At 45.7% G+C, this 9,783-nt stretch overlaps 1 long non-coding RNA gene across 2 annotated transcripts; it reads right to left on the minus strand.

The window, feature by feature from the left end:
* Nucleotides 1-1,871: 1,871 nt before the first annotated feature.
* LOC121501328 lies at nucleotides 1,872-9,232 on the minus strand. Of its 2 annotated transcripts, XR_005990580.1 has the most exons (5): nucleotides 8,247-9,232; nucleotides 7,685-7,775; nucleotides 7,502-7,603; nucleotides 3,855-3,911; nucleotides 1,872-3,550 (listed from the first exon to the last, which is right to left on the minus strand). It is a non-coding gene; the product is annotated as an uncharacterized LOC121501328 (long non-coding RNA). The 2 variants fall into 2 exon arrangements; XR_005990579.1 differs by having other exon boundaries at nucleotides 7,685-9,232.
* Nucleotides 9,233-9,783: the final 551 nt, after the last annotated feature.

Genomic DNA, 9,783 nt, shown 5'->3' on the forward strand with positions numbered 1-9,783 from the left:
TCCACTTCTAGAAATCTATCCCAAAGATTCTCCAAAAAAAATTATATATATATATGTATGTATATATATGTGTGTGTGTGTGTGTTTGTGTGTGTATTTGTACACACATACACATACACACACACACACACACACAGGAATGAATGTTACTAAATGCAGCACGGTAATAGCTGGAAACAACCTAAACTTCTGTCAACAAGACTATGGTACCTCCACACAAGGGAGTATTATGCAACTGTAGAAAGCAGTGAGGGGGTGCCTAGCTGGCTCAGTCGGTAGAGCATGAGACTCTCAATCTCAGGGTTTTGAATTCAAGCCCCACCTTGGCATAGAGCCGACTTCCAGGAAAAAGAAGGCAATGAGGAATATGCTACTATGGAATGATCATCAAGAAATAACTTTCAGGGGATTCCTGGGTGGCTCAGCGGTTTAGTGAGTCCCATGTCGGGCTCCCTGCATGGAGCCTGCTTCTCCCTCTGCCTCTCTCTCTCTCTCTCTCTCTTTCTCTGTGTGTGTGTCTCTCATGAATAGATAAATAAAATCCTTAAAAAATAATAATAACTTTCAAAAACAAGAGAAAACTTTCAAGTGAATAAAGTGAGGTGTAGACTATGAAAAGTATGCTCTTGTTTATCTAAAAAAAGGAGACGTAGGACACCCCGCTGGCTCAGCGGTGGAGCATCTGCCTTGGGCTCAGGGCGTGACCCCGGGGTCCCGGGATCGAGTCCCGCATCGGGCTCCCCGCGTGGAGCCCGCTTCTCCCTCTGCCTCGGTCTCTGCCTCTCTCTGTGTCTCTCATGAATAAGTAAAATCTTTTTTAAAAACGAGAGAGCGAGAGCGAGTTGGCTACAAGACAGAAGCTACATAACGGAGTTAGCGCCTCGGCTTGCTCTCGAGCTTAGGGCCCTCGCCTTTCGCGAGACGAGGTCGCCCCCTGGCGGAGGCTGGCTTTGCGGCCCCGACGCCCTGCGCCGCACGGGGTCTCCCGCCTCCCCCCTTAGACTACGTAGGGAGTGGGGTCACCAGCAGAGGGTGGGATGGAAGATTCTGAGCAATGGGAGAGCAAAGGGTCAGGGTCAGGGTCAGGTTCTAGAAGGAAGTTGGGGAGGGAGAGGGACGGGAAACCCGGGAGGCGCTGAGCCTGGAAGACTTAGGGGAGGAACTTGGGCTTCCTGTGGGTGGAGGGTGCCCGCCGCCTGCGGCTGAAAGGGGTGATTAACACGCTGACGTCACCTGGGGAGAAGCCCTGAGGAGGAGTGCAGCGGAGGATAGGGGTTCCGGGGAACCTGGTGAGGTGTGCTGGCCGGGAGCCCGGAGCCGCGCTGACGTCGGGGTCAGATGCTGTGATCAGATGCGCGAAAGCCTGGTCTTCCCAGAGCCTGGGCCGGGGAAAGGCCCTGGCACGGCCGCTTGGGCCCCTGGTGGGGAGGGCCGGGCCTCGGCCACAGTAAAAGTGGCCCCTGGGGGCAACGATGGGCGGATCCCCGCGTCCTGGCCACTCTCAGGTCTCCTCTGACCTCACCTCCGGGGAACTTACTCAGCAGGAAACTCCCCCCTCTGGAGTCGGGTCTCTAAGGGTGGAAGGCTCCTTCCCCACCCTGTCATTCTGTGGCCTCGCCCTTGGGTGAGAAGCTTGGGAGCGGCCGCCTCAGCGTGCATCTCCAATCCTCTTTCTTTTTTTAAAAAAGAAAAAAAGTTTTCTTTTTTTTCTTTTTTAAAGATTTTATTCATTTATTCATGAGAGACACAGAGAGAGAGGCAGAGACACAGGCAGAGGGAGAAGCAGGCTCCACACAGGGAGCCCAACGTGGGACTCCATCCCGGGTCTCCAGCATCATGCCCTGGGCCAAGGGGGCGCTAAACCGCTGAGCCACCCAGGATGCCCTCCAGTTTTCAATAGGAATCCAAAAGAAATAAACACTAAAAACAGGCAGGCTTCCTAAGTTCGTTTTCTGGTCCCATACCATCTAACTCCTGAATTCACTCTTTGGCCCTAGCTAGCTGCAGAATGCCGTCCGGGCAGCTGCACCGTGGAATAATTAATTCCACCCATCCCCACACCTTTCTTTTTTTAAAGATTGTATTTATTTATTCATGAGAGACACGGGGAGAGAGAGAAGCAGGCTCCATGCACATGGGACTTTGTCCTTGGACTCCAGGATCATGCCCTGGGCCAAAGGCAGGCACTCAACCACTGAGCCACCCAGGGATCCCCCCACACCTTTCTTTGTCCTGCCTTCACTTCTTCTCTTTAAAAGGTGAATTTCAACAATAAATAAAAGGTGAATTTCCAGACAGTTCTGTAGGGAAGACCCTGGGCTCACTAGCTGTGGTAGCCCTTCCGGGGTGCAAAATGCAACATATTCTCTCAGAGCCCATCAGCGGGGAGCACCCTGATGGAGCACCCTCTTCTCCCCTTCATGAGCACCTCACAGGGGGGCCGCCCCCAGATCATGATTTTTTTTCAGACCGTGCTTTTTAATATAACAAAAAGTCTTCTGAACCTTATACAGTAGAGTGTTACTCAGCCTTAAAAAGGCGGGTGTTTGGTGTTTGTCGCAACGTGGGTGAGCCCTGAGGATAGGCCACCCGGTGAAACAGGCCAGGAATGATGCCATCGGGTGAGTGCTCGGTCAAAATCCTGAGCTGGAAGCAGAAGGCTGGTGGCGGGGGCGCCTGGGTGGCTCCAGCAGTTAAGTATCGGACTACTATGGACGTAGTCCTTTTGGAATATAAGTGAGGTGTGGTGTCCTGAGCAGACGACCCCAGAGATGTCTTTGGTGCTCAGTGGTGGTGGGTTTATGAAAGCCCTGGGACAGGGGACAGGTCCCACAGGCACAGAGAGCGGCCGCCTGGTGAGGGCTGGTGATGTTCTGGGGAGTTGGGAAAGGTAAGGAAGGGGGAAGCTTCAAAGGGATTTTCATGTGGTAAAGAGGACCTACGGGACCCTGGAGGCCTTGCTATTGTCACCTTCCGGTCCTTTTTGCTCTAGCCAGGTGTTAACATCAGGACAGTTGGGAAAGAATGGGCCCTCTGCCCCTTCAAGTCTCCGCCCCTGGGCTGCGGGTGATGGGGACATTTAAAGGTACCTGCGTTTCCTTCTGGAGCCAGGTTATGGCTAAAAAACGCTTAGGGCAGCCCGGAGTGCCTGGGGAGTGTCCCACACACCCCACCTGCGGGGAGGGAGGTCAGCCTCACTTTGTCCTCAGCTCCCTCTGCTCCCTCATCACTAATACTGTGGGACTGTACGCATCACAAGGGCCCAGATGGTAAGTTTTACGTTCTGTGTATTTTATCGCAACACAAAATTGAGGAAAAACAAGTCGTGCGTACTATGCACTTGGCTGAGGACTGCCAGGGAGGGAGCCAGGCCGGGACCCTGAAGCCAGAGCCTCTAGCCTCTGGCCCTGCCCTGAGCTCCTCTCTGAGCTTCCAGGTTCTTCCTTCTGCATCGGACATCACGCAGTCATCATTCAGGCCTCGAAGTGCTCCTCAATTTTACCCCTTCCTTTTCCTCTCGTCAGGAACCAGGCACAGGGTCAGTCATTTCCTAAAAAAGTCTGGATCAGACTACTTTGATCATTTGCATCATTTTTTGAGCCATTAAAATATACCAGGGCCTCACCATTGCCCGCACGTTTCACTGATGGCTAATACCAGGCTGAGCGACAAGCACCAGAGAAACCTTGTGAAAGGGGTTTTACCAAGTAGACATTCAAAGAAACCCTTAGGATCTGACGCCCCCTGCACGTCCCCTCCCCCGGGAGCACTAGGCTTGTGACCGCCAGCTTCACAGCCACAGCTCAGCCCTTCTGCCCATGGGTCCTGTCCCGGTGACACTCAAATAAACTTACTAAGTTGCAGCCGTCAAATGTCTCCAGAATTCTTTCTTGACCATCATGCTAGACGAGCTTGCAGCAAAACAAGGATAGTATTAGTACATTTTACACAGGAGAAAACTGAAACCCAGGAAAGTCAAACAATTTGTCCACAGCAGCACAGCTAGGTGCAACTTAAAAAAAAATGATTATTTGGTTTCAGAAATAGTTCCCTGATATAATCCACCCCCTGCCACTTCTAGATTAATATAATTTTTAATTGGGCATATAACTTCTCAGAATAAAAACTGTATTTCTGTGGATCCCTGGGTGGCTCAGTGGTTTGGCGCCTGCCTTTGGCCCAGGGCACGATCCTGGAGTCCTGGGATCGAGTCCCGTGCTGGGCTCTGGCCATGGAGCCTGCTTCTCCCTCCTCCTGTGTCTCTGCCCCTCTCTCTCTACATCTATCATAAATAAATCTTTTAAAAAAATAAAAACTGTATTTCCTGGCCTGAATATTTCCTTCTATAATTAAAAAAAATTTTTTTTAACTTAAAAAAAAGACCCCTGAAATTATGGCCAGAAGACCTAAATTCTAATCTCCAAAATTAACTGGTTATGGCCTTACACAAATTATTAAGTTTCTCACTCTCTCAACTTTTACATTTTTCTAAATGAAAGAAAATAATTTATATACTTTTTTAAAGTAGTTGGAAAAGGACAAAAGCGACATTTTAGATTTTAAGTTGACATATAACATTACGTTAGTTTCAGTTGGACAACATAATGATTCAGTATTTGTTTACTGTGAAACAATACAGTACTGTGAAACAATCACCCCAATATTTAGTTAAAATCCATCCCCATATGTAGTTACAGAAAAAAAATTTTTAAGGTTTTATTTATTCATTCATGAGAGAGAGAGAGAGAGAGGCAGAGACATAGGCAAGGGAGAAGCAGGATCCCTGTGGGGAGCCCAATGTGGGATTCAATCCCAGGACCCCAGGATTATGACCTGAGCTGAAGGCAGGCGCTCAGCCGCTGAGCCATCCAGGTGCCCCCCAATTTTTTTCTTGTATGGACCTTTAAGGTCTACTTTCTTAGAAACTTTCAAATAGACGACACAATATTATTAAGTCCAATCACCACATTGTACATCACATCCCTAGAACTTATTTTATAATGGAAAGTTTGTCCCCTTGACCTCCTTAACCCTTTTTGCCCACCCCCAACCTCTGCCTCTGGCAACCACCAATCTGCTATGAGCTTAGTTTTTTAGACTCCACATATAAGTGCTGTCATATGGTATTTGCCTTTCTCTGACTCATTTCACTGACCATAATGTTCTCAAGGCCCATCCTTGTTGTCACAAATGGCAAGATTTAATTCTTTTCTATGAGTAGTATTCCATTATAGACACACACACACCCCACATCTTCTTTATCCATTCATCTATCACTGGGGACTTCAGTTGTTTTCATATCTTGACTATTGTGAATAATACTGCAGTGAACATGAAAGTACAAACATCTTTTCGAGATAAGTGTTTGTGTTTTCTTTGGATAAATACCCAGAAGTGAATTGCTAAATGATATTGTAATTCTATTTTTTAAAGATTTTATTTATTTATTTGGGAGAGAGAGCACAAGCAGGGGGCAGGGCAGAGGGAGAGGGAGAAGCAGGCTCCCCACTGAGCAGGGAGCCTTGGCCTGCGCTGAAGGCAGCCGCTTCACTGGCTGAGCCACCCAGGCGCCCCGATTTTAAGTTATTCCTGGTTATACTGCAGAATTGGTGCCCTGAACTGCCACTGTCACTGGGCACGACAGTGCGGCTTGCATGTCTGACTGGTACTCTCCCCACTGGCTCCAGGGACGTGTGAGCTGTGCAGTCGCCTGTGACCCTGCACTTAGGAAGGCCATGCTCTTGGTTTGATGCTCTGCGGTTTCCATCCTGAAATTCCCAAGAATGTTTGAACAAGGGGCCCTGCATTTTCATTTTGCACTGGGCTATCCAAGTCATGTAGTCAGCACCGGGTGCTGGACACTGCGTGCTGCTCATAGGGCCACTGTCACTGTCCCCTCTAGAGACTGGATAACCCTGACCAGGAATCACTCCCCGTCTTCCCTGCTGCTTTTCCTCACCTGTTCCCAATTCAAGATGAGGGACCGCAGCATCTAAACTGCAGTTTCCAGCTGCAGTGGGAACTAGAAATATGAATATCTAGTATTTTATGGTGGTAGGGAACTGTATCTTCTAAGGAGGAAGTGGGTGGGAGTCCTCCAAACATAGGAAGTAGGTTCAGAGGCTCAAGAGCCAAAGGGGATCACAGATGCTCAGTAAGATAGAATGATAGGTATATATAGATTTGTCCCATTCTTCGAAATAACTAATATTCTGCGGGAAGACATACTGGAACTCAGTCATTGCCCTGCTGATGGGCATTCATGGTATTTCCACTTTTCTTTTTTTTTTTTTAATTTTTATTTATTTATGACAGTCACACACACACACAGAGAGAGAGAGGCAGAGACACAGGCAGAGGGAGAAGCAGGCTCCATGCAGGGAGATTCGATCCCGGGTCTCCAGGATTGCGCCCTGGGCCAAAGGCAGGCGCCAAACCGCTGTCGCCACCCAGGGATCCCCCACTTTTCTACTACAGTGTTGTAACATATCTTTCTACATTTGGCCTCACGTACTTAGGATTTTGTCTCAGTAAGCTAGGTTCTTAAGGGTGGCGTAGCTGGACAATATGTTGAGTATTTACTGCCAGATTACTTTTTTAAAAAATATAGTATAGTAACTTACAGTCCCACCCACAACGAAGTGCCTTATTCCATCCTTCAAGTTTCTGAATATTATCACTCGTTTCTTTTTATTAGTCTGATGAGTGAAAAATGATATATCAGAAAAAGAAAAATGACATATCAGTATTCTTTTAATTTCTGGTCTCTTGGCTACTAGCACTTTTTCACATGTTTATTAGCCACCTGGAGTTCCTTTTTTTACAAATTACCTATTCATATCCTTTCCTCATTTTTCTTTCATTTTCTTCCTTTTTCTTATCAATTTGTAGGTACTCTGTGTGTTACAGATACTCTATGTCATACGTGTTGGAAAATTTCTCAGTGTGTTTCTAGTTGTTTTTTTTTTTCTCTATGGTATGCTATCTTTAGTCTTAATTTTTTAAAAAATATTTTATTTATTTATTCGTGAAAGACACAGAGAAAGAGAGAGGGGGAGAGAGAGAGAGAGAGAGAGAGAGAGGCAGAGGGAAAAGCAGGCTCCATGCAGGGAGCCCAACTGGGACTGGGACTCGATCCCAGGTCTCCAGGATCACAGCCCGGGCCAAAGGCAGGTGATAAACCACTGAGCCACCCAGGGATCCCCTAGTCTTAACTTTTTTAAGGTAGCTAAATATGTCTTTTCCTTTATGACTTCTCTTTTTGATTTGTTATTCTTGCTTAAGAAAGTTTCACCATACATTTCTGTGTTGACTGGTTACAATAAGCACATTTAAAAACAAAACACTAAAAAAATAAAAATAAAAAAAAAATAAAAATAAAAACAAAACACTTTATTTATTTATTTATTTTTCAAAACACTTTTTTTAAGGAAAAAAAATCTAAAAACCATGAAAGAGTATGATGAAAACCAGTATTTTTAGGTCCAAATCTATTACCAACCTGCTGGAGGCTCAGACAAGTCACCGAATCTCTCAGTATCTCCCTGTCTTAGTTTTACAAGTAGAGGATAATACCACCTGCCCTGCTGACATCAGAGGGTCGCTATAAAGATAAAATCAGATTTTAAAAAAGAGTTTTGAAAAGTATAAATATGGATTAGAAAAGTATAAGATATTGGGGTACCTGGTTGGCTCTGTCGGTGGAGTGTGCCACTCTTGATTTCAGGGTCATGAGTTCAAGCCCCACGTGAGGTGTAGAGATTACGTAAATAAAGCTTAAAATAAAAATATAAGGTATTATTACTATCATGTGTTTTCCCTCTTTACTTGAAAGGTAATGTGATGAGTAAAAAGAGTCATGTTCCATCTTGTGCCAATTACTAAGCGCTGTGCCTCTGAGCTGCTTGTTTAGTTTCTGTAAGGTTCACTTTCCTCATTCTTAAAATAAAAGAGTTGGTCTCTAAAGTTTCTTCCTGCTATAAGGACCTGAAAATATTACAGCGAAAGCCCGAACAAGAAAGTTACGTGAATTTTTTCTTTTTGCATTAAAAGTATATTCTTAGGATCGAGTGCTTAACTATGTATCTTAAAGATATGTAAATGGAGAATGGGTTGGAAGAGGACAACTGTACATGCACGGACACTCATTTGGAGTCGTCTGCAGTGGCTTAGGTGAGGGATGGTGGTGGATTGAACCAGGATGAGAGCAAAGGAAACAAGCAGTGAATTAGGCTTCAAAGTCTCACCTGATCATTTGGTCCATGTTGAGGTGTTTAAGTCACAGAAAGCGCTGATATGATGGATAGATACAGGTACAAAAGCTTTAGTAGCAAAACCAAAATTTATTTCCCATCCTGATCCAAATTTGTTCTCCAATTTTATTTTTTAAAAGATTTTTATTAATAAAAGATTTTTATTTATTTGAGAGAGAGAGAGCGTGAGCAGAGGGAGGGGCAGAGAGAGAAGCAGGCTTCTGGTGGAGCAGGGAGCCCACATGCAGGGATCCATTCCAGGACCCCGGGATCATGACCTGAGCTGAAGGCAGACGCTTAACCGATGGAGCCACCACCCAAGTGTCCCTTCAATTTTATTTCTTAATACCAAGGCTCTTTCTAGTGCAGACTAATATTTCGACATATGTACTGGCTCACAATTTACTCTTTATCCTCAAATATGTCTGTGTGGGGGGAAGGTAGCATATTTTATAACTGGTCCAACCTTGTTCCTAAGCCTCTGTCCCACAAGATGGGGAGAAACAGGGGAAAATCTAACTACCTAATTTAAGATCTCTCAGTTCCTTCCTGTTTTGCATAGTAGTGGTGATTGTATTTCCAAAGAGACCACATCAATATCTCCCATCCCAGGAACTGTTTTTGCAATGTGAGCTGGGCATCCACCCTTGAAGAGGTGGAGTCTATTTCCTTTCCCTTTGAAACAGAGTTGGCCCTGATTACCTGTTAGAATGGGATGGAAGCCCTCATATGTAGCTTCTGGGGTACAAGCCTTAACAGATCTGTGGCTCCTGTCTGCCTCGGTTGGAACATTTCTCCTGGAAGTCCGTTGCATGTAAGAGGTCACCTTGCCAGAGACAGAGGCCACCATGGAGAGAGGCCTAAAGCTATCTTGATTGTTACAGCTCAAGCCAAACTCCCATCAGAACAGCCCAGCTTAAAAAACAAAACAAAACAAAAAGCAGCCCAGCTGACCCCGAGATTCTTTTTTTTTTTTAAGATTTTATTTATTTATTCATGACACACACACACACACACACACACACACACACACAGAGGAAGAGACACAGGCATAGGGAGAAGCAGGCTCCATGCAGGGAGCCGGACGTGGGACTCAATCCGGGTCTCCGGGATCACACCGTGAGCTCCAGGCGGCACTAAAACGCTGTGCCACCCGGGCTGCTCTGACCCTGAGATTCTTAACCACAGGAAACTAATTGGGTGATTAAGGAGGGCACGTGATGGAATGAGCACTGGGTATCATACGCCACTGAATCGATGAACTCTGCCTCCAAAACTAATAAACACTATATGTTAATTAATTGAATTGAAAATAATAATAATAATAATAAAGAACAGCCCAGCAGAGCCCCAGACAATCAACAGAATCATGAGAAATAGCAAATTATTTCAAGCCACTAAACTTTGAAGTGGTTATAAAGAAATGTAGCCCCATAGTGTTTTGGGGCTAACTCAGTCCTTCTTGGTAACTGTTTGTTCTCCTGTTATTCCTCTTGATTCTTCATAAGGGTTGTGCAAGATATTCCATACC

The sequence above is a fragment of the Vulpes lagopus genome, chromosome 11 (genome assembly GCF_018345385.1).
Source record: "Vulpes lagopus strain Blue_001 chromosome 11, ASM1834538v1, whole genome shotgun sequence".
In the NCBI taxonomy this organism is placed as follows: Eukaryota; Metazoa; Chordata; class Mammalia; order Carnivora; family Canidae; genus Vulpes; species Vulpes lagopus.